Here is a 22,557-nt window from a genome sequence, read left to right as displayed (position 1 = left end):
CCAACACCATGCTTGCTGTTTTCTGAGGAGTTGTCTCAGTGGGTCTGTTATCTGTGCTATGTGAGGTAGAAACTTTGCTAATCGATTTATCATTCCAAGGAATATTATTTTTGTACTTATAGAGTCAAAACGGCACAGAAGGAGGCCATTAGGTCCATCGAGTCCATGTTGGCTCTCTGTAGAGCAATCCAAACAGTCCCAATACCATGCTCTATCTCCATAGCCCTGTAAGTTTATTTCCGTCATGTGCCTATCAATCTCCTTTTGAAATCATTAATCGTCTTCGCTTCCACAACCGTTGTCGGCAGCGAGTTCCAGGTCATTACCTTTGAAGCTGTTGAATGGTAGTAGGAGGACGAAATTCTGTAATGGCCCTTATTGTCTGTGGATCTGCCATTATATCTTCACTGCTCACTATGTGTCCCCAGAAACGAATTGACGTCTTGGAAAATGTGCACTTCTCATTTGGAGTTAATCCTGCTTCTTGAAGTCTCTGTGGAAACCTGTCAAACTCTTTGGTTGTGTTCATCTATTGATTGTCCATGTATCAAGATATCATCCATATGACAAATAATCACTTGAGCCCTTCTAAGATGTTGGACATAGACCATTGAAAGATCTCTGGTGCGGTAGTTATTCCAAATGATAACCTACTGAAAGAAAACTGCCCAAGAGGTGTTATAAATGTGGTCAATAATCTGACGCCTCATCTAGGAGGACCTGCCAAAACCCACTATTAGCATCTAGTTTTGCACACATGGTGCTGTGAGAGAGTTTCACTAAATTGTCATCACCTGCAGATATTGGGTGAATCTTACGTACTACTGCTTTGTTGAGCTGCATTAAATCCATGCAAATACATAGAGTTCTATTTGGCTTTGGGACAGGAACCATGGCTGAACACCATTCCGTCGGCTATGTTAGCAGAGAGATAACCCCAATTCTTGTCATCTTTTCCAATTGTTCTTGGATTTTGGTTAATAATGGATGAGATATTCTTCTTGGTGTGAAGATACATACTGGCCTGGCCCCTTCCTTCAGTGTGATCCTGTACTCCGTCTTGAGTCTTCCAAGCCCTGTAAAAAGCTTTGGGTATTCCGTTTGAAAGCGATTATTTACCTTTGTTGGTTTGACTCTGTCTATCTTCTTAATCAACTGCAGTTCTAAACATGTATTCCTACTCAGTAAGGAAAATTCTTCATTATGCAAGACATATAAGGTTTCAACAGTTGTCTCTCTCTATGCTGAAGAGTGCTTGGAGTTTGCCTTTTACGCTCAATTGTGTCCCGCCTGGACCATGGAACTCGATGTCCACTGGTTTAGGCAATGTCTCAACACCAATGGCTCTTGGTCAGACAGTACTGTGATGCTAGCCCCTGTGTCAAGTTTAACATTTGTGAAGTATCCATTCATGTAGATGATCGCCATCCAGAAATCTTGATCTGGGTTACTAATTTCGCCCAGGAAATCTCCTGGTTCTTTCTCTCCTGGATATTGATGTACCTGATTCACTGCTCTTTACATGAAGGTCTTCTTCTTTGTACTCTTAAGCGAAGATATTTTGCTCTGGCACCTTTTCCCATAATGCCCAGTTTTTTTTTTACAATAAAAACACTCAGCATTACTTGCTAGACATTTCTCCCATCTGTGGGTCTTCCTGGCTCCACAACATTGTCATAGTTTCCCTGTGTCATCCACCATCTCACCTGCATGTGCTTTACTTTCCACAAAGTGTTTCTCTGACTTTGGCCTCACAAACTGTACTGGACTCCTTCTCATTCACAGCTTGTCTTCAGCTCATAGAATGGCCTATTGTGTTTGTGAACTTCAGCCTGTCTTATAATCTGAATAGCCTTCACCCGTGTAAAGTCCTCCTTGGATTGCAAAAGGTCTGATAAAGATTCATCAGCTCTGCCGACAACTATGCAGTCACTAATCCGTTCTGCCTTTAATTCACCATATTAACATCCTTATGTCAATCTATACAGATCATTAATATAAGAATCTATGGATTCAATCTTCTGCACCGCCCTGTTACATTTGGCTCTTTCCAAGATTTTATTGCTGCAAAGGTTGAAATATTTATCAAAGGCTTGAAGTACCTCTTCAAATTTATCAGAACTCTCATTGATCCCTTGTCAAACAATTATGTTATCTGCAATCACAACTCATGAATATAAAAGGGTGTTCACTTGTTCCACTTCTGATTTGGTGTGGAGTTGAGAAGCAATCATGAACTTTAGAAACCTTTCCCTCCATAAGGACCAATTTTGTACCTGATGGGGTCCCTCTTGACCGTGGAAGCTTTCAGGCATTCCAAATTTTGGAGCCATATTGCTCTCTTGAATAGACATTTTAGGGTCTTACCTTTTCTTTAAGAAATTCTGTTTTTTTTTCAGGGCTTGCTTGCTTTAATGGAGATGTCCCCGCTGTTTTTGGGAGTTCCCTTCTGTTTGGATAGACTTTTTTAGGGTGTTCCCCTTTCTTTGAGAAATTCAGTTTGGTTTTTGCAGGCTCAGATGCTTTAATGGAGGTATCCCTGCTGTTTTGGGGGGTTTCCTGCACCTTTCAGGAGTTCCTGCGCTTTTCGAGAGTTTCCTACTCTTCGCTTTCGTGTTTAGCCTGAAGAATTGGATTTTTTCCCTTTTTTTCACTTTCAGGGCACAATGCCTTTAGATAATTACTTCAAGCTTTTCAAAGGGTTTTTAACCGAATCCAGGACCTTCAGTATCATGACTGACCTGATTGCTAGTTTCTACTTGCAGACCACCACATTTCTGTGGTGCAGCCTTTATTTCTGTGCTGTGACACATCACAACTCCAGAGCTCATCACAGCCTCTTCAGCAGGTAAGTACTTTCTTTACTGTACCGGGCCAGTATTTATCTTTAAATTTCTCTGATGTTCACTACAGTTTTACTACTGTTTTACCATTGCCCACCATGTGTTGTTGTATTTGTAGCATTGTTAGGGTGTTCTGGAGAAATTCTTAGACTCTGGGTAATGTCAACTAACAACTCTATTATTTACATTTACTATATACACTCTCACCAAGCCTCCTAAGCTGGCATCCTCTGTGCTGCTATCTCTTCTCCTCCTCAAGCCCATACCATGTGACTGTTACATCATCGCACTTACAGTGGGAGGGGTCTGTCTCATTGTCTTCAGTATTAACCCTTTACATCCTTATACTACAAGTCCAGAACACCACACAGGACATCAATGGAGAAACAACCTCAGTCTCCTGAAGCAGAAGGATTGGCTAGTCTGAATTTCATGTTGTGCTACTGACTTAAAAGTTGTCAGAATCTTCATCTGTAAAACATGTTTTCTTTTAACGTTAATAAATCCAATTAAATAGCGAGGTAATTCAAAGCAAAATACTGCAGATGCTGGAAATCGGAAATAAAAACAAGAAATGCTGGAACTACTCAGCAGGTCTGGCAGCATCTGTGGAAAGAGAAGCACAGTTAACATTTCGGGTCAGTGATCCTTCTTCGGAACCCAGTTACGAGAAGGGTCACTGACTTGAAACGTTAACTTTGCTTCTCTTTCCACAGATGCTGCCAGACCTGCTGAGTGGTTCCAGCATTTCTTGTTTTTATTAGCGAAGTAATTCATCTTGGTCACTCTCACCTCTGATTACTCTGAAGAGGTTAGAGAGTTAAACCAATTTCCCTGCAAAACCCTTGCTATTTCTCATTCTGTTGACGACCAGCTATTGTTAATGTGTACTCTTGGTCTTCTATTTCTCCTTTCCTTTGTCTCCCACATCTTTTATAATCCAATAGTCTTTCCCATTATTTCCCCCTATCATTATCATTTGCTTTGAGTCTCAGTCTGTCACTGACAGTTCCAGATTAAATTAGAACTAACTGCTCTGATATGGTCATAAAGTCTGTCTCTCCACAAAAATCCCCCAATGGGTTTTGGGGGGGGGGTGGAAATTGGCATTTCTGAGAACCTCAGAAATAGTGCTGATGACATCAGCAGTTTGAGCTCAGTTTCCTGTATAAATGGAGCAGTAAAAAGGTGCGAGTGAGTCAGGTTCAGACACCCAACCTCTGCTCTCGGACTCACCCACAATGAAGCTGGTCCTGGCAATCCTGATTCTCGTTCTCGCCATCAGCATCTGCTCTCAGCAAGTCTCTGCAGGTCAGTTCGTCACTCCTTCATTCATTCATTCACTTTCTCACTCTTTCATCCACTCTGTGTTTTCCAAGTGTTTTGTGCAGTGCAAGTGTGATTCTGGAACTGACACATTGTATATAGATGCTGTGACAGTTTGTGAGGGGCAGCCTTTAATACCCACTAATTGGTCCATCTCTTCATTTCAGCTCCCACTATTCCTGTGGGCACTCTATGCTGTGAGCGCTACATCAGAGGACCATTGCCACTAACTCGCCTCGTGGGCTACATAATAGTTCACAGCACTTTTTATTGTTCCCGAGCTGCTGTGATGTGAGTATTGTTTACCAAACACTCTCTGCTCTCTCAAACTACTTCTCTGTGTAATGCTGACTGCTGTTCTGACACTGTGATTGGTTGCTGGATAAATCCACTCTTTCTCGATTATAAACCTTCCTCAGATCCACAATGACCCACCACAAAAATCTGACCTTTCCATTTCACAGATTTAAGACTGTAAAGGATCGTCTGGTATGTGCCGACCCGAAGCATCAATGGGTCCAGGAGCGAGTGAGGGATCTGCAAGAGAAAGTCCAGCACGCCTAAACGGAGAACACAAGTATGGCCCAGGTGGAGACTCCCATTATATCATTATGCTTTTAATAATCCCTGTAATGATTAGAATTGCTTTTCTGTAGACAGCCTCTGTTGGAGATCACACACTGCCTGTGTCACTGACAGTTTTGTTCTGAGTTGAGACATCATGTGTTTTAACCAACTGATTGTCCTGATAGACAGTAGAACCATACAGAGCTCGCCAACACATTCTCCCCCAGACACTGTGCACAGCACCTGAAAGGACTGAAATTAGCTCAAGTGAACCAGACAACTCCGTCACTGAACAGTAACATTGCATTTGACACATAGCTGAACTTATGCTGAACTTATCCTTTTAAACCAGCTTTCTCTGCAAGTAACTGAAACACAAGCTCAGTTATATGTGTAGAAACATTGCTTCTCCTCTGTTGGCCAGCTGGCTGGGACTGCTCTTACCTGGTTCCGCTCTTATCTAGCCAAAGAACCTCCTGGGAAGGCTGGTCTTCTTGCACCCACACTGTTACCTCTGGAGCCCTCCTATTTCTCATCTACATGCTGCCCCTCGGTGACATAAGAACATAAGAAATAGGAGCAGGAGTAGACCATTCAGCCCCACCAATCAATAAGATCAAGGCTGATGTGCCCCAGACCTCAACTCCTCTTTCACACCAGCTCCTCATAGCCCTCACTTCCCCGATATTACAAAATATCATCAAATAACACCATCCAAAGCATCAGTTTGCGCAGATACACATGACACCCAGCTCTGCCTCACCACCACCTCTCTCAACCCTGTCACAGTCTCGAAAGTATCAGACAGTTTATCTGATGTTCAGTACAGTATGAGCAGAAATTTGCTCGGATTAAATGTTGGGAAAATTGAAGTCATTATCTTTGGTCCCCACTCCAAACTCCATTCCCAAGTTACTGACTCCATCCCTCTCCCTGGAACTGTTATTTGGCTCTGAGCTAATCTTCCAACCCATATCATCTCCTCGCTAAGACATCCTATTTCCAACTATAACATCCACCTACAACATCCACCTCTAACATCCACCTCTAACATCCACCTCTAACATCCACCTATAACATCCACCTCTAACATCCACCGACAACATCCACCTCTAACATCCACCTACAACATCCACCTGCAACATCCACCTACAACATCCACCTCTAACATCCACCTATAACATCCACCTCTAACATCCACCTCTAACATCCACCTCTAACATCCACCAACAACATCCACCTACAACATCCACCTCTAACATCCACCTCTAACATCCACCTCTAACATCAACTTACAACATCCACCTCTAACATCCACCTATAACTTCCACCTACAACATCCACCTCTAACATCCACCTCTAACATCCACCTCTAACATCCACCTCTAACATCCACCAACAACATCCACCTACAACATCCACCTCTAACATCCACCTCTAACATCCACCTCTAACATCCACCTCTAACATCCACCTACAACATCCACCTGCAACATCCACCTACAACATCCACCTACAACATCCACCTCTAACATCCACCTATAACATCCACCTCTAACATCCACCTCTAACATCCACCTCTAACATCCACCAACAACATCCACCTACAACATCCACCTCTAACATCCACCTATAACATCCACCTCTAACATCCACCTCTAACATCCACCTCTAACATCCACCAACAACATCCACATACAACATCCACCTCTAACATCCAGCTCTAACATCCACCTCTAACATCCACCTCTAACATCCACCTCTAACATCCACCTCTAACATCCACCTACAACATCCACCTCTAACATCCACCTACAACATCCACCTCTAACATCCACCTACAACATCCACCTACAACATCCACCTCTAACATCCACCTATAACATCCACCTACAACATCCACCTACAACATCCACCTCTAACATCCACCTACAACATCCACCTACAACATCCACCTCTAACATCCACCTATAACATCCACCTATAACATCCACCTACAACATCCACCTCTAACATCCACCTACAACATCCACCTACAACATCCACCTCTAACATCCACCTATAACATCCACCTACAACATCCACCTCTAACATCCACCTACAACATCCACCTACAACATCCACCTCTAACATCCACCTATAACATCCACCTCTAACATCCACCTCTAACATCCACCTCTAACATCCACCAACAACATCCACCTCTAACATCCACCTACAACATCCACCTACAACATCCACCTACAACATCCACCTCTAACATCCACCTATAACATCCACCTCTAACATCCACCTCTAACATCCACCTCTAACATCCACCAACAACATCCACCTACAACATCCACCTCTAACATCCACCTATAACATCCACCTCTAACATCCATCTCTAACATCCACCTCTAACATCCACCAACAACATCCACCTACAACATCCACCTACAACATCCACCTACAACATCCACCTCTAACATCCACGTATAACATCCACCTCTAACATCCACCTACAACATCCACCTCTAACATCCACCTATAACATCCACCTACAACATCCACCTCTAACATCCACCTCTAACATCCACCTACAACATCCACCTCTAACATCCACCTCTAACATCCACCAACAACATCCACCTCTAACATCCACCTCTAACATCCACCTCTAACATCCACCTCTAACATCCACCTCTAACATCCACCTCTAACATCCACCTACAACATCCACCTCTAACATCCACCTCTAACATCCACCTCTAACATCCACCTATAACATCCACCTACAACATCCACCTCTAACATCCACCTATAACATCCACCTCTAACATCCACCTACAACATCCACCTCTAACATCCACCTATAACATCCACCTACAACATCCACCTCTAACATCCACCTATAACATCCACCTCTAACATCCACCTACAACATCCACCTCTAACATCCACCTATAACATCCACCTACAACATCCACCTCTAACATCCACCTCTAACATCCACCTCTAACATCCACCTATAACATCCACCTCTAACATCCACCTACAACATCCACCTCTAACATCCACCTATAACATCCACCTACAACATCCACCTCTAACATCCACCTCTAACATCCACCTCTAACATCCACCTATAACATCCACCTCTAACATCCACCTACAACATCCACCTCTAACATCCACCTATAACATCCACCTACAACATCCACCTCTAACATCCACCTCTAACATCCACCTCTAACATCCACCTATAACATCCACCTCTAACATCCACCTACAACATCCACCTCTAACATCCACCTATAACATCCACCTACAACATCCACCTCTAACATCCACCTATAACATCCACCTCTAACATCCACCTACAACATCCACCTCTAACATCCACCTATAACATCCACCTACAACATCCACCTCTAACATCCACCTCTAACATCCACCTCTAACATCCACCTATAACATCCACCTCTAACATCCACCTACAACATCCACCTCTAACATCCACCTATAACATCCACCTACAACATCCACCTCTAACATCCACCTCTAACATCCACCTCTAACATCCACCTATAACATCCACCTCTAACATCCACCTACAACATCCACCTCTAACATCCACCTATAACATCCACCTACAACATCCACCTCTAACATCCACCTCTAACATCCACCTCTAACATCCACCTATAACATCCACCTCTAACATCCACCTACAACATCCACCTCTAACATCCACCTATAACATCCACCTACAACATCCACCTCTAACATCCACCTCTAACATCGCCCAACTCTGCCCCTGCCTCAGCTCAACTGCTGCTAAAAACCCAGCTCTTTGCCCGAGCTTTTAGTTACCTGCTGTAACATCTCCTGATGTGGCTCAATGTCAGATTTGCTTTGAAAACACTGCTCTGAAGCACCTTATGATGTTTCACTATGTTAAAGATGCTTTATAAATACAACTTTTTGTTGTAGGAGCAAAATTGAGAAGAATTAACCCCTAGACTGCTCTTCCTGGATGACCAGTTCTGTTTTCAGCTTATTCATTGACACTGCAAACACAAATGCAGTGAATACCATGATGGTCAAGTTAATCTTACAGTGATAGACCTGCACAAGCCTGGTCACTAGACTGGTATCCCTGATCCATGGGATCACCCAGATTATTCAAAGGTTTCGACTAAGTTAATATTTTTCGAAGGAGCTTCCCTCCCTCACTTCACCTCACAACCTGCTGCTCCCACTCTCAGCACCTTGGCACTTTGGAGCAGACAATAATAGGAAATGGGCAAACACATTCTTTCCCAGCTCTGCTGCACCATCGTACTATCGACATCAGGGATCAGACTAAAACTCCTCTTTAAAGTATACAACTTATCTCCAATTAAAAATGTTTATTAAATGTTAATATTTATCCTTGACTGTACTGTATACTACCAGTGTGAAGCTCTGTACACAGCCTCAAATAAACAGCCTCATTCAAATAAAATCACTCTGCTTTATATTTCTGCTGAAGTGCAGTCCAAATGTTGTATGCAGGGCCCAGGCAATCAGGGAGGACGGACCCTCCCCGACGGCCCGCAGCCTGGACCTCAAAATTGCCACCTTGGCCATCCAAGGAGCAGACCATCGAGGAGATCCTCCTCCTGGCCCACGCCCCTCCGCGCCGGGTGCCCAAAGATCAGGAGCATGGGGCTAAAGTGCAGTCAAAGCTTGAGGAGCAGCCCCTTCAAATACTCAAAGAGGGGCTGCAACCTCACACACTCCAAATATACATGTAGCACGGACTCGTTCAGGCCGCAGAAAGTACAGGCGGCCTGGGAGCCGGGAACCTACTTAAATGTTGATTGCACGGGACTGCCCTGTGCAGCACCCTCCACCCCAGGTCCCCGATGGAAAGGGGGAGGACTCCCACAGAGAGAGACCTCCACCAGGGATTCCCCTCGCCACCAGATATCAACACGGACCGCCACAGCGTGTCCGGGCAGCAGCTGAAGGCGAGGAAGTAGAGAGTGTGCAGGAGCAGCCCATACAGGAAACCCCTCCGTGCCATGTGGAAGGGTATGGAGGGCATTTCCGAGAGGCAGCTCCGGTTGTGCAGGACCGGCTCCCGAGGAGGGTTTCGGGGCCTGGGTCCAATGAGCAGTTCCAGCCAAGCGGGGATCAGCTCGGCCGGGAATGCTCCGCACTCCCGTGCTCCCTCATCACCAGCAGTGAGGGGCGTTCTCGGGGCTTCGGCTACTCCTCCACCCATTGGTTGAACCCCAGAGCCAGCGACCCATGCAGCCGAGGCGCTCTCCTCCGCCGGTGGGGGAGCGACCTGATTGGTGTCAACCACAATCCAGACTCTGAAAAGATCCTGGTAAAAATCAGGCAACTCCCTCAGAGAGACGCAGCGAATCTTCTCTGCCAAGAACTACGTGTCGTCTTGCAGGCCGTGCCCCTGGTGGAAAAAATACGCCACCAGTGCACACCATCTGGGAGGACGCTCGACGTACAGGTATCTCTGCAGGATCAGAAAGCGGAGAGTCGCAGCCTGGGTGCGGACGCACACCAGCGACTGGCCGCCCTCCTCAATCGGGAGACTCAGGACCGCGGCAGAGACCCAGTGTTTCCTCTTGCCCCAGAAGAAATCAATAAGCTTCTTCTGGATCTTGGTGGCGAATGCAGGGGGCGGGGCCAAAGTGACCAACCGGTACCACAGCATGGAGGCCATCAGTTGGTTTATGACCAGCGCTCGGCCCTGTAGGAAAGCACTCGGAGCAGTCCTGTCCAGCGCCCCAGCCGAGTGGTGACTTTCGCCTCCAACTCCTGCCAGTTTGCCGGCCAGTCTTCCTCAGCGGGGCTAAGGTGAACTCCCAGATAGAGGAGGTGCATGGTGTTCCACGCGAAAGGTGTCAACTCCTCCGGCATGGAGTCCACCCGCCACTGACCCACCAGGAGACTGGAACATTTCTCCCAATTGATCCTTGCGGAGGACGCAGCAGAAAAGGTTTGCTAGCAGTCGCGTATCCTCCGCAAGTAAACGGGATCTGTGACGGTAAGGAGCACGTCATCGGCGTAAGCAGCTGGTATATAATTGGCCGGACATGGGACATCCCTGACACACTCCTCTCCCAAAGCGAAGGGACGCCGTCAAGGACCCGTTAACTTTAACCAGACACTCTGCGGCAGTGTAAAGTAGTTGGACCTGGGCCACGAAATCCAGCCCGAGTCCGAATGTGCACAGAATCCCAAAAAGATATTAGTGATCCACCCTGTCGAACACCATCTCCTGATTGAGGGAGAGAAAGGTGATGGACAGACCAGTCCTCTGGGAAAGATAGATCAGGTCCCGGACCAGGTGGATGTTGTCCTGGATGGACTGGCCCGGGACCGTGTCGGACTGGTCGGGGTGGATCATATGGGCCAGCATGGAGCCCAGGCGGATAGACATAGCCCGGGCAAAGATCTTATAATGCACGATGAGGAGAGAGACTGGACACCAGTTCTTAAGCAGGCGGAGAACGCCCCTCTTCGGAAGCAGGATGATGAACGCCCTGTGCCAAGAGAGGGGCATCTCCCCGGTCGCCAGGCTTTCCCCCAGGACCCGTGCATAATAGTCCCCCAGGACGTCCCAGAACGCCCTGAGGAACGCCACGGTCAGCCCGTCCATCCCCGGGGATTTGCCCCTCGAGAGCTGGTGGAGGGCGCCGGTCAGCTCCGCCAACGTGAGCGGAAACTTCAATCCTTCAGTGCCCTTCGTGCTGACCTGCGGCAGGTCCTCCCATAAAACTCTGCGCGTGTCCTCGCTGGACAGATCCGGAGAGAACAACGCACTGTAATAAGTACGGACCAGGAGGCCCATTCCCTCCAGATCTGTGATGGAGGATCCGTCATCGGCCAGCAGCTCGATGAGCTGCTTACGGAACCCCCGCCATTTTTCCAGCGAGTAGAAGAAAGGTGAGGCGTGGTCCTAATCTTCCAGGATCTGGATCCGCGAACTCACGTATGCGCCTCGGGACCCTATGAGCTGCAGGTCCCTCAGCGCGCCCTTCTTCTCTTTGTACGCCTGCCACAGGGCTGGGTCCGCGACGGCATGACCGAGGCGGGACTCCAAGTTGAGCACCTCCCTCTCTAGGCTCCCGATCTCGGCTTCCCGCCTCTTGGTTGAACCCTTCGTTTACTCCCGGCAAAAGACATGGTTGTGAGTCTTGCCCACATCCCACCATCGCCTCAAGGAGGGGAAGCCCCCTGCTTCCTTTCCCAGTCGGCCCAGAATTGACGGAACGAGTCCCAGAATCGTTCGTCCTCCAGCAGCCAGTTGTTAAAATGCCAGTATGCGGACCCTGCCCGCGTGCAGAGCGGAGTGAACTCCGCCTGCACCAGGTGGTGGTCCGAGCACAGCACCAGCCACATGGAGGCCACCGAGACGCGGGAGACGTATGCCTGCGAAAAGTAGAGGCGGTCAATTCGGGACCCTCCTCCTCCAGACCTCCATTTAAAGGCGTTGGAGTCAGGATGGAGATTCCGCCAGACGTCCACCAAGTTGAGGGAGCTGATCAGTCCCCTCAACTTCTCCACCGACGCCTGGCTGTGCTGAGGACCGGAGTGATCCCCCACCTCGAGGGTACAATTAAAATCCCCCACCCCCCCCGGAGGATGATGCACTGGCTGCCATCAATACAGCTCAAGAGAACGGACAGTTTTTCAAAGAAGCACGTTTGCAACGCTCCGTTCCTGGGCACATACACGTTCACAAGACAAAGCAGCACACTACCCAGGCAAACGGCGAGGTGGAGCAAGCAGCCTGGCACAAGCTCCTTGACCCCCAAGATCTGCGGCTCAAAATTTGGGGCCAACAAGATAGCCAGCCAACGAGAAATAGGGGTGAGGTGACTCATGTAGACCCTACCCTGCCACTCCAGGAGCCAGGTGGCTTCGTCTCCCGGAACAGTGTGGGTTTCCTGCAGAAAGCTCACCGCGTATCTCCCTTAACTGAGGACTGAGAGATTGTGAAATCTGCGGTGAGACCCCCTGCTGCCGTTGATGTTGAGGCTGGCTATGATTCTCTTCATGTCAAAAGTACTCAGAAACCCATCACCAACACCTCACTATGAGGAGGGAGTGGAGGTGCACCTGGCCTTCCACTCCCCCAGCAACCCATTGAGGAACGCTTCAAACCGGCGCATCTCAACCAGTTTCATACCCACACCCTTCCCTGTCTTCTTGAGGGCAGCACGGACAGACTGGATAACTAGCGCCAGATTCGAACATCGGCTGAGGGTCAGCTGAACTTTATTGCGGCAACCCCTGCATGCTGCGAGGAAGTCCAGAGTTCCGCCGTGGGGATGAGAGGAGACTCAGTGGGAGGCACAAGGAAGTCCACCGCCTCACTGGCAATGGAATCAAGATCATGCTCTGTGCCTCACATTGAGTCCCCATCCTCCTCCGGGTCGTCACCACCAGCGGCCGACACACCCACCACACACTGTGGGGCAGGGGTCCCGGCTGTGGCAGCTGGTCCCGCCTCCATCACTATCCCACTACCAGGATCGATGGCTGAGGAGTCCTCTCTGGGTTCTTGAATGGAACTGGAGCCTATGGGCGCCAGCAGTTCAGGACCCTCCTCCACCTCTGTCCCCAGGCCAATGAGAGGCCCAGAGGAGATTGTCGTTCCCAACTCCAGAAATCCAGTCGGAGCCGGGACCAGAGGCAGAGAGAGGAGGCCGTCTCCTGCCCTGCCAATGCCCACAGACCCCGCAGATGGGGAATTACACAAACTGCCTTCTGGGTCGGGCAAATCCTGGGCAGCAGCTTTAGGCTGCTGAGAGGGTTGACCCTCACAGGGCTCGCCCCCACCCAGGACACCCGACCCAATGGCAGATGGAATATTTTCACCTGGAGGGTCCACAGGCTCCCCCACCATGAAGTGGGCCCCCATCTGAGCAGTTGCCGAGATCACAGGGGCATCTCCCCCACCCACCACTTCCGTTCTGAGGGACAACAGGTACCCACCCAGGTCTTGAGGCCCTCAAGGTGCTGGTGACAGGGGGAGCCTGAGGACGCACGCCAGGAGATGGGCCCTGAAACTCACTGCCCTCTTCAGAGGATGGTCATCTCCTCCTCTTATTGCGGGAGGGGCGCAGAGGCTCAGAGACCTCCATCCCAGCAGACGCCTCTGCTTCTCCTTCCGCGCCCACTTGCCCAGGATTCTTGGGCCCGAGCTCATCCACGGAGCAGGTGGGCTCCCCTGGATCAGGGTCCGCACCTTCAGGTGTTTGGTTTTGCGCCGTGCCTTCCTTCTACACAGACGGGTCTCCACCTCCTCACCAGAGGCCATGAAGACCACAGCCTCTGGAACTGCCTGAGCGGTGTCTGATCAAGGTATGGGAGGAGGTGCGGCGACGCCACACTGGGCCGCCGAACATGCCCCATCCCCTTGCAGGCGTGGCACCGCGCCCCATCCGAGGTCCAGAAGACACGGTAGGCCGCCCCCTGGAACTCCACATTGAAGTGGTCCTCCAAGACCTCCTCCCGCGCCCACTGCACAATGAGCTGGCGGCTGAAGGAGTACACACTCCGGAGGCTGTTCTCCCGAAGACCAAGCAGGACTGGGGTGATCCCCGACCTCACCTCCCCCAGATGGTGCAGGTGGGGGAGGAGGAGCTCACTGGGAATGAAGGGCGGGACGTTTGATAACGTGATCTGCTGTACAGTGACTTCCAGAGGGCCCACCAGCAGGAAGATTCACCTCACATTGAGCCCCTTACTCAGAGCCAGGGACACTGCCCGCTCGGTCTTCGGTAAGAACACAGCATTCCCGTACTTCTTCGAGGAACTATCTATCCCCTTCTATCTCTTTAGTTGGGCAGCTTCAGCTGTCCCAGGCTGGGCAATTGGGGTGGGGAGGGAGCTTCCCTGTGTGCTTGTTGAAGCAGCACAGATTCCTACTGAATTGGCAGCCCCACCCCTTATTGTTCCGGCCACTTGTTACTCCCCCAACAGTCCACAGCAAAGCAAACGTCTGTTGTTCAGCACCCACCTCTAAACAAAGCCTTCTTTCCAACAAAAAGTCTCTTCACTATAAAGGTGATTGTTGTTCAAGCTTTCCCGCTGCTTGTTTGGAACTGCTCACCCTCTGCTCAAAGTAGCTCCTCTCTCCACCTCTGCAACCTCCAACTACCACCAGCACTGTCAGCTGAGGCTTGTTGCTGCAGTCAGCAGTCAGCACCTCCAATCAAGCAAACCCCATTTTTTTTTTACAGTGTGGAGGGAGCTTTACTCTGTATCTAACCCCATTTTGTTCGTATTTTTCATAAAGGAAGCTTTACTCTGTATCTAATCCCTTTTTGTTTTCTAATCCCATTTTTTTCTTTTTACAAAGGTAGCCTTTATGCCCCAGGACCCTTTAATGTATGTTATGTCAAGGGGACCTTTAGTCCTCAGGCCCCCTTTATATACATTTTCAAAATAACTTCATTAAAAACGAATAAATAAAAAACTTAAATTAAATTAAATTTTCGGCATCAGTGATGTATCTAACCCCATTTTCTTTTTCGAGTGTGCATCGAGTGTAATGGCCCCACTTTAAGGAGCTTTACTCTATATCTAACCTTGTGCTGTACCTGTCCTGGGAGTGTTTGATGGGGACAATGTAGAGGGAGCTTTACTCTGTACCTAACCCGTGCTGTACCTCTCCCTGGGAATATTTGATGGGGCAGTGCCGGACAGTCAGTGTTCAGCCATATTGAAGATGCTGCTGACTCCTTTAACCATGCTTCATAATGGAACCAGTTGTATTGTAGCTTGGGTCCAGTTCAATCTCTGTCTGGTGAGCTCTTTCTCAACATCCAGTTTGAGCACTTCCATTTCATTGACACCATATTTCTGTCGTCACTGCCCCCACCCTAGCCCACTGTTGCTGTAGTGAGCTCAGTGTTACTGAGAGAAGTTAGCTGATATTCTGCACTCCCAATAGCTACAGAGAGAGATCACTCTCACAGATCTCATGTCTGGTGATTTAATCTGCAGTCAGATTATTTAAAACCGCCCACTGAAACGGATTTCAATCATATACAGAAAGATGAAACAGTGCAACACTCTGCCAACTGTGAGATATTCTAATCCTGGATATTTATGTATACAAGAAGTTACAGAGGATGTGCATCCTGGATCTCAATGGATCAATGATACCCATCACCCCTCGGATACACATCTCCCCCCCGGGATACCATCTCGCCACTCGAATACCCATCGGCCCCTCGGGTACCCACCTCCTCCATCAGGTGCTCATCTCCCTCCTCGGATACCCATCTCCCCCTCAGATACCTATAACCCCTCGGGTACCCATCGGCCCCTTGGATACCTATCTCCCCCCTCAGATACCCATAACCCCTCGGATACCCACCTCCCCCTCTCACGTACCCATAACCCCTCAGATACCCATAACCCTCCGGATACCTATCGGCCCCTCTGACACCCATTGGCCCCTCAGATACCCATAACCCCTCGGATACCCATCTCCCCCTCTCACATACCCATAACCCTCGGATACCCATCTCTCCCCTCAGATACCCATAATCCCTCGGATACCCATCTCCCCCTCTCACATACCCATAATCCTCGGATACCCATCTCTCCCCTCAGATACCCATAACCCCTCGGATACCATCGGCCCCTCTGATACCCATAACCCTCGGATACCTATCTCTCCCCTCAGATACCCATAACCCCTCGGATACCATCGGCCCCTCTGATACCCATAATCCCTCGGGTACCTATCTCTCCCCTCAGATACCCATCATCCCTCGGGTACCTATTGCTGTGAATGCTTTAAGTTGTACATGATTACGTCTTAAAGCCAATGATTTTTAAAAGTTCATAACGGAGGCCAGAAGGTCAGCTGACTCTGCAAAAGGTTACTAGGACAACAGAGAGAACAGATCAAAGATTGCTTTCTGAAGAGACTTTTTTTTATTTGTTCACGGGACGTGGGCGTCGCTGGCTAGGACAACATTTATTGCCTATGCCTAATTGCTCCTGTGAAAAGGTGGTGGTGAGCTGCCTTCTTGAACTGCTACAGTTCATGTAGGGTAGGTACACCATCAGTGCTGTTAGGGAGTTCCAGGATTTTGACCCAGCGACAATGAAGGAACAGCAATATAGTCCCAAGCCAGGATGGTGTGTAATTTGGGACTTGCAGGTGGTGGTGTTCTCAAGCATCTGCTGTCCTCGTCCTTCTGGTTGGTCGAGGTCGCAGGTTTGGAAGGTGCTGTCGAAGGAGCCTTGGTGCATTGCTGCAGTGCATCTTGTAGATGGTACACACTGCTGCCACTGTGCGTCAGTGGTGGAGGGAATGAATGCTTGTGGCTGAGGTGCCAATCAAGCGGGCTGCTTTGCCCTGGATGGTGTCGAGCTTGTTGTTGGAACTGCACCCATCTAGGCAAGGGGAGAGTATTCCATCACACTCCTGACTTGTGCCTTGTAGATGGTGGACAGACTTTGGGGAGTCAGGAGGCGGTTACTTGCCACAGGATTCCCAGCCTCTAACCTGCTTTTGTAGCCATGGTATTTATATGGCTACTCCAGTTCAGTTTCTGCTCAAGGTAACCCCTGGATGTTGCTAGTGGGGGATGCAGGAATGGCAATGCCATGAGGAGATGGTTAGATTCTCTGTTGTTGGAGATAGTCATTGCCTGGCACTTGTGTGGCACAAATGTTACTTGCCACTTATGAGTCCAAGTGTGCATATCGTCCAGGTCCTGCTGCATTTCCACACAGACTGCTTCAGCATCTAAGGCGCGAATGGTGCTGAACATTCTGCAATTAGCGATTATCCTCACTTCTGACCTTATGATTGAAGGAAAGTCAGTGATGAAGCAGTTGAAGATGGTCGTGAAGCTGAAATGATTGACCTAATGGAACCACAACCATCTTCCTTTGTGCTAGCTATGACACCAACCAATGGCAGGAAGAGGCGGGGGGGAAAGGAGAGGAGAAAGGAGAGGAAGGGGGGGGGGGGGAAAGGAGAGGAGAAAGGAGAGGAAGGGGGGGGGAAGGAGAGGAGAAAGGAGAGGAAGGGTGGGGGAAAGGAGAGGAGAAAGGAGAGGAAGGGGGGGAAAGGAGAGGAAGGGGGGAGCGAGGAGAAAGGCGAGGAAGGGGGGTGGGGCAGCGAGGAGAAAGGAGAGGAAGGGGGGTGGGGCAGCGATGAGAAAGGAGAGGAAGGGGGTGGGGCAGCGAGGAGTGGGGGTGGGGCAGCGAGGAGCGGGGGTGGGGCAGCGAGGAGCGGGGGGGGTGGGGGAGCGAGGAGTGGGGGTTGGGGGAGCGAGGAGTGGGGGAGCAAGGAGCGGGGGGTGGGGGAGCGAGGAGCGGGGGGTGGGGGAGCGAGGAGTGGGGGAGCGAGGAGTGGGGGTGGGGGAGCGAGGAGTGGGGGTGGGGGAAGAGGGAAGAGGAGCGGGGGAATGGGGAAGTGTGTTGCGATCTCATCCAGTTATATCTGCGTGCTATGTGTGCAGGGTAAGGAATGTCACATTGTTTCTCACAATAATGGACACACATCACTGACCTGAGGCCACATTGAGAGGAATGTTCAGTACTGGAGAGTTTAATCTTTGTTTTACATACATAATAAGTGGCAGTGATGAATACAAAATATTAAGTGAAGCTTATGTTTTGAACTTACAATAAATGACCCAAAGGACGAGTCCAATTCAACATTTGAGTTGCTCCTTCAAACTGCAGCCATTAGCTGCTATCATGCTGGAACTGTGGGACAGGGCTGATCTGTCCTGTAAACAGTCACACCCCAGCCTGCCTCCATGAAAAGCAGCTCCACCCTCACCTTCATTGGCTGATGCTACTTTATGCCTGAGGAATAAATTACCTTTGAGCTGCGACTGCAATATGGGCCAGACTCAGTTCAGCACAGATGGTCACTGCTCACTGGGGGTTAGTGTTTGCAGAACCAGGAAGTCAGTTGGGAAATGGCCAGCTCAAGAAAGAGAGAGCGAGGGAGAGAAAGGCAAGGGATGAGAAAAAATGAGTCGGGGGAGCGAGGAGCGGTGGGGTGGGGGAGCGAGGAGTGGGGGTGGGGGAAGAGGGAAGAGGAGTGAGATTGAAAGATCTTCATTTTTCTTCACGATAGACTTTATGGTTCTCACACCTCTTTCCCCCTCACCATTAGACTGGGGATACTTCAGTGAGCTGAAAGCCCATCTTCACCGCAAGCCAAGTAAAACATTCATTTGTGAACTGTGATCCGTTGTCTAATAATATTTCACATGGAATTCCATGTGTCATAAAGATGGCTTGAAGAATCCTAATAACTCGTTCAGTGGTGATCAAATGTAATCTTTGGAATTCTATCCACCTTGAAATGTAATTAATGATGATTAGATATGTCTTCCCACTAAACATGAATAAATCCATATCTAACCTTTGCCAAAGTCTAGTTGGAAATTGGATAATTAACAGAGGTTCGCGTTGTTCTGGCCTCTGTGTCGTGCATGTCTAACAGTTCCAGATCATGGTCTTGATGTCCATAGATATCCCAGGCCACCATACTGAAGATTGTGTCCTTACTCTGCACTTGGTTATACCCAAATGGCCTTGGTGTAAACGATCTAAAATATCGGGGATCTCATTGAGCTAAGAATAACAATTCCGTCGTCGTAAATTAAGAAGTCATTGATTATGGTAGAGTATTTCCTACACTCATGGAACAACTTCACTGCTCTTCCTCCTGGACTTTTTCCTGGCCACCCTCGTGTACAATATTGTCCAATGTGAATGCAGTCTTCATCACTTTTTTTGGCTTGTCGTATTTCTCACAACTTCTGTGTGCTTGCTGGTCAATTTTGTGTTGTATGTTGTGACTATAATTCCATGTCACAGATGAAATTTATGTCTTCCTGTGTGGGATGGTCTACCATCGCTCTTGACAGTGCATCAGCTGACGATTGGAATTTCCCTTGGAGGTACACTGTCTCATACATATACCTCATCAATCTTAGACAAAATCTAAGACTGAACATTCAGTTCAATAATTTCAGAGCATGACGGGCCCTCCCCCACACTTTTTATTTTCAGATAGTTTTTCTTTATTTGTTTATTTTATTTCATTTAATTTCATCATTCATTTTTTACCATGTGCCTATCCATTGCCTTTTTTGTCATGTTTGTGCTTTGGATCAGGTTGTTCTATATTTCTGTCAATTAACACCCTCTCTGCACTAAGGCTTTGTCTTTCACCACACCATTAACACACCCTTTGCCTTTGCTCCGTGTCCTTCTGGTCATTTATTCTCAGTGACCTTGTCCTATCAACACCTTCCCTTTGGTTATCTCTTGCCCCACCCCTGCTTTATTTGATTAAAACCTATTGCATTTCTAGTCTCTTCCAGAAGGGTCACAGACCTGAAATGTTAACTCTGCTTCTCTCTCCACAGATGCTGCCAGACCTGCTGAGTATTTCCAGTATTTCTTGTTTTTAGTAGACAAAATCTTTGCATACATGGAGGCATTTCTGCAATTTCCTTTTTGTCTAACAAAGATACCAAAGGTTTATGGTCTGCTTCGATGATGACACAATCCAATGATGTCACCTGTAAAGTTTTCACACGCCAATGTGATAGCTAATGTTTCTTTTTCTATAACAGCCTCTGTTTCTGACAAAGCTCTTGATGCGTAGAATATTGATCCATGGGGACCATCAGGTTGCTCCTGAAAAAGAACTGTACCCGACCCAGTTGAGGAGGGGTCTGCCACTATCGTCATGGGTAGTGTAGGATTGTAGTGTTTAATTTTCTGGAATGCTTGCTTTTGGTGGGAATTCCAACACCATGCTTGCTGTTTTCTGAGGAGTTGTCTCAGTGGGTCTGTTATCTGTGCTATGTGAGGTAGAAACTTTGCTAATCGATTTATCATTCCAAGGAATATTATTTTTGTACTTATAGAGTCAAAACGGCACAGAAGGAGGCCATTAGGTCCATCGAGTCCATGTTGGCTCTCTGTAGAGCAATCCAAACAGTCCCAATACCATGCTCTATCTCCATAGCCCTGTAAGTTTATTTCCGTCATGTGCCTATCAATCTCCTTTTGAAATCATTAATCGTCTTCGCTTCCACAACCGTTGTCGGCAGCGAGTTCCAGGTCATTACCTTTGAAGCTGTTGAATGGTAGTAGGAGGACGAAATTCTGTAATGGCCCTTATTGTCTGTGGATCTGCCATTATATCTTCACTGCTCACTATGTGTCCCCAGAAACGAATCGACGTCTTGGAAAATGTGCACTTCTCATTTGGAGTTAATCCTGCTTCTTGAAGTCTCTGTGGAAACCTGTCAAACTCTTTGGTTGTGTTCATCTATTGATTGTCCATGTATCAAGATCTCATCCATATGACAAATAATCACTTGAGCCCTTCTAAGTTGTTGGACATAGACCATTGAAAGATCTCTGGTGCGGTAGTTATTCCAAATGATAACCTACTGAAAGAAAACTGCCCAAGAGGTGTTATAAATGTGGTCAATAATCTGACGCCTCATCTAGGAGGACCTGCCAAAACCCACTATTAGCATCTAGTTTTGCACACATGGTGCTGTGAGAGAGTTTCACTAAATTGTCATCACCTGCAGATATTGGGTGAATCTTACGTACTACTGCTTTGTTGAGCTGCATTAAATCCATGCAAATACATAGAGTTCTATTTGGCTTTGGGACAGGAACCATGGCTGAACACCACTCCGTCGGCTATGTTAGCAGAGAGATAACCCCAATTCTTGTCATCTTTTCCAATTGTTCTTGGATTTTGGTTAATAATGGATGAGATATTCTTCTTGGTGTGAAGATACATACTGGCCTGGCCCCTTCCTTCAGTGTGATCCTGTACTCCGTCTTGAGTCTTCCAAGCCCTGTAAAAAGCTTTGGGTATTCCGTTCGAAAGCGATTATTTACCTTTGTTGGTTTGACTCTGTCTATCTTCTTAATCAACTGCAGTTCTAAACATGTATTCCTACTCAGTAAGGAAAATTCTTCATTATGCAAGACATATAAGGTTTCAACAGTTGTCTCTCTCTATGCTGAAGAGTGCTTGGAGTTTGCCTTTTACGCTCAATTGTGTCCCGCCTGGACCATGGAACTCTATGTCCACTGGTTTAGCCAATGTCTCAACACCAATGGCTCTTGGTCAGACAGTACTGTGATGCTAGCCCCTGTGTCAAGTTTAACATTTAGATTAGAGATACAGCACTGAAACAGGCCCTTCGGCCCACCGAGTCGTTGCCGAACATCAACCACCCATTTATACTAATCCTACGCTAATCCCATATTCCTACCAAACATCCCCACCTGTCCCTATATTTCCCTACCACCTACCTACACTAGTGACAATTTATAATGGCCAATTTACCTATCAACCTGCAAGTCTTTTGGCTTGTGGGAGGAAACCGGAGCACCCGGAGAAAACCCACGCAGACACAGGGAGAACTTGCAAACTCCACACAGGCAGTACCTGGAATCGAACCCGGGTCCCTTGAGCTGTGAGGCTGCTGTGAAGTATCCATTCACGTAGATGCCCGCCATCCAGAAATCTTGATCTGGGTTACTAATTTCGCCCAGGAAATCTCCTGGTTCTTTCTCTCCTGGATATTGATGTACCTGATTCACTGCTCTTTACATGAAGGTCTTCTTCTTTGTACTCTTAAGCGAAGATATTTTGCTCTGGCACCTTTTCCCATAATGCCCAGTTTTTTTTTTACAATAAAAACACTCAGCTTTACTTGCTAGACATTTCTCCCATCTGTGGGTCTTCCTGGCTCCACAACATTGTTATAGTTTCCCTGTG

General features: G+C 48.0%; 1 long non-coding RNA gene across 2 annotated transcripts; it reads left to right on the top strand.

Moving 5' to 3' along the window:
- The first annotated feature begins 4,122 nt into the window (after nt 1-4,122).
- On the top strand, nt 4,123-9,205 carry LOC137379277 (uncharacterized). Of its 2 annotated transcripts, XR_010976786.1 has the most exons (4): nt 4,123-4,154; nt 4,337-4,460; nt 4,634-4,757; nt 8,712-9,205. It is a non-coding gene; the product is annotated as an uncharacterized lncRNA (long non-coding RNA). The 2 variants fall into 2 exon arrangements; XR_010976785.1 differs by lacking the exon at nt 8,712-9,205 and having other exon boundaries at nt 4,634-5,682.
- Nucleotides 9,206-22,557: the final 13,352 nt, after the last annotated feature.

This window comes from Heterodontus francisci, chromosome 17, assembly GCF_036365525.1.
Source record: "Heterodontus francisci isolate sHetFra1 chromosome 17, sHetFra1.hap1, whole genome shotgun sequence".
Taxonomy (NCBI): Eukaryota; Metazoa; Chordata; class Chondrichthyes; order Heterodontiformes; family Heterodontidae; genus Heterodontus; species Heterodontus francisci.
The sequence above is the reverse complement of the archived record's forward strand: the minus strand, read 5'-3'. Positions and strand labels throughout refer to the sequence as shown.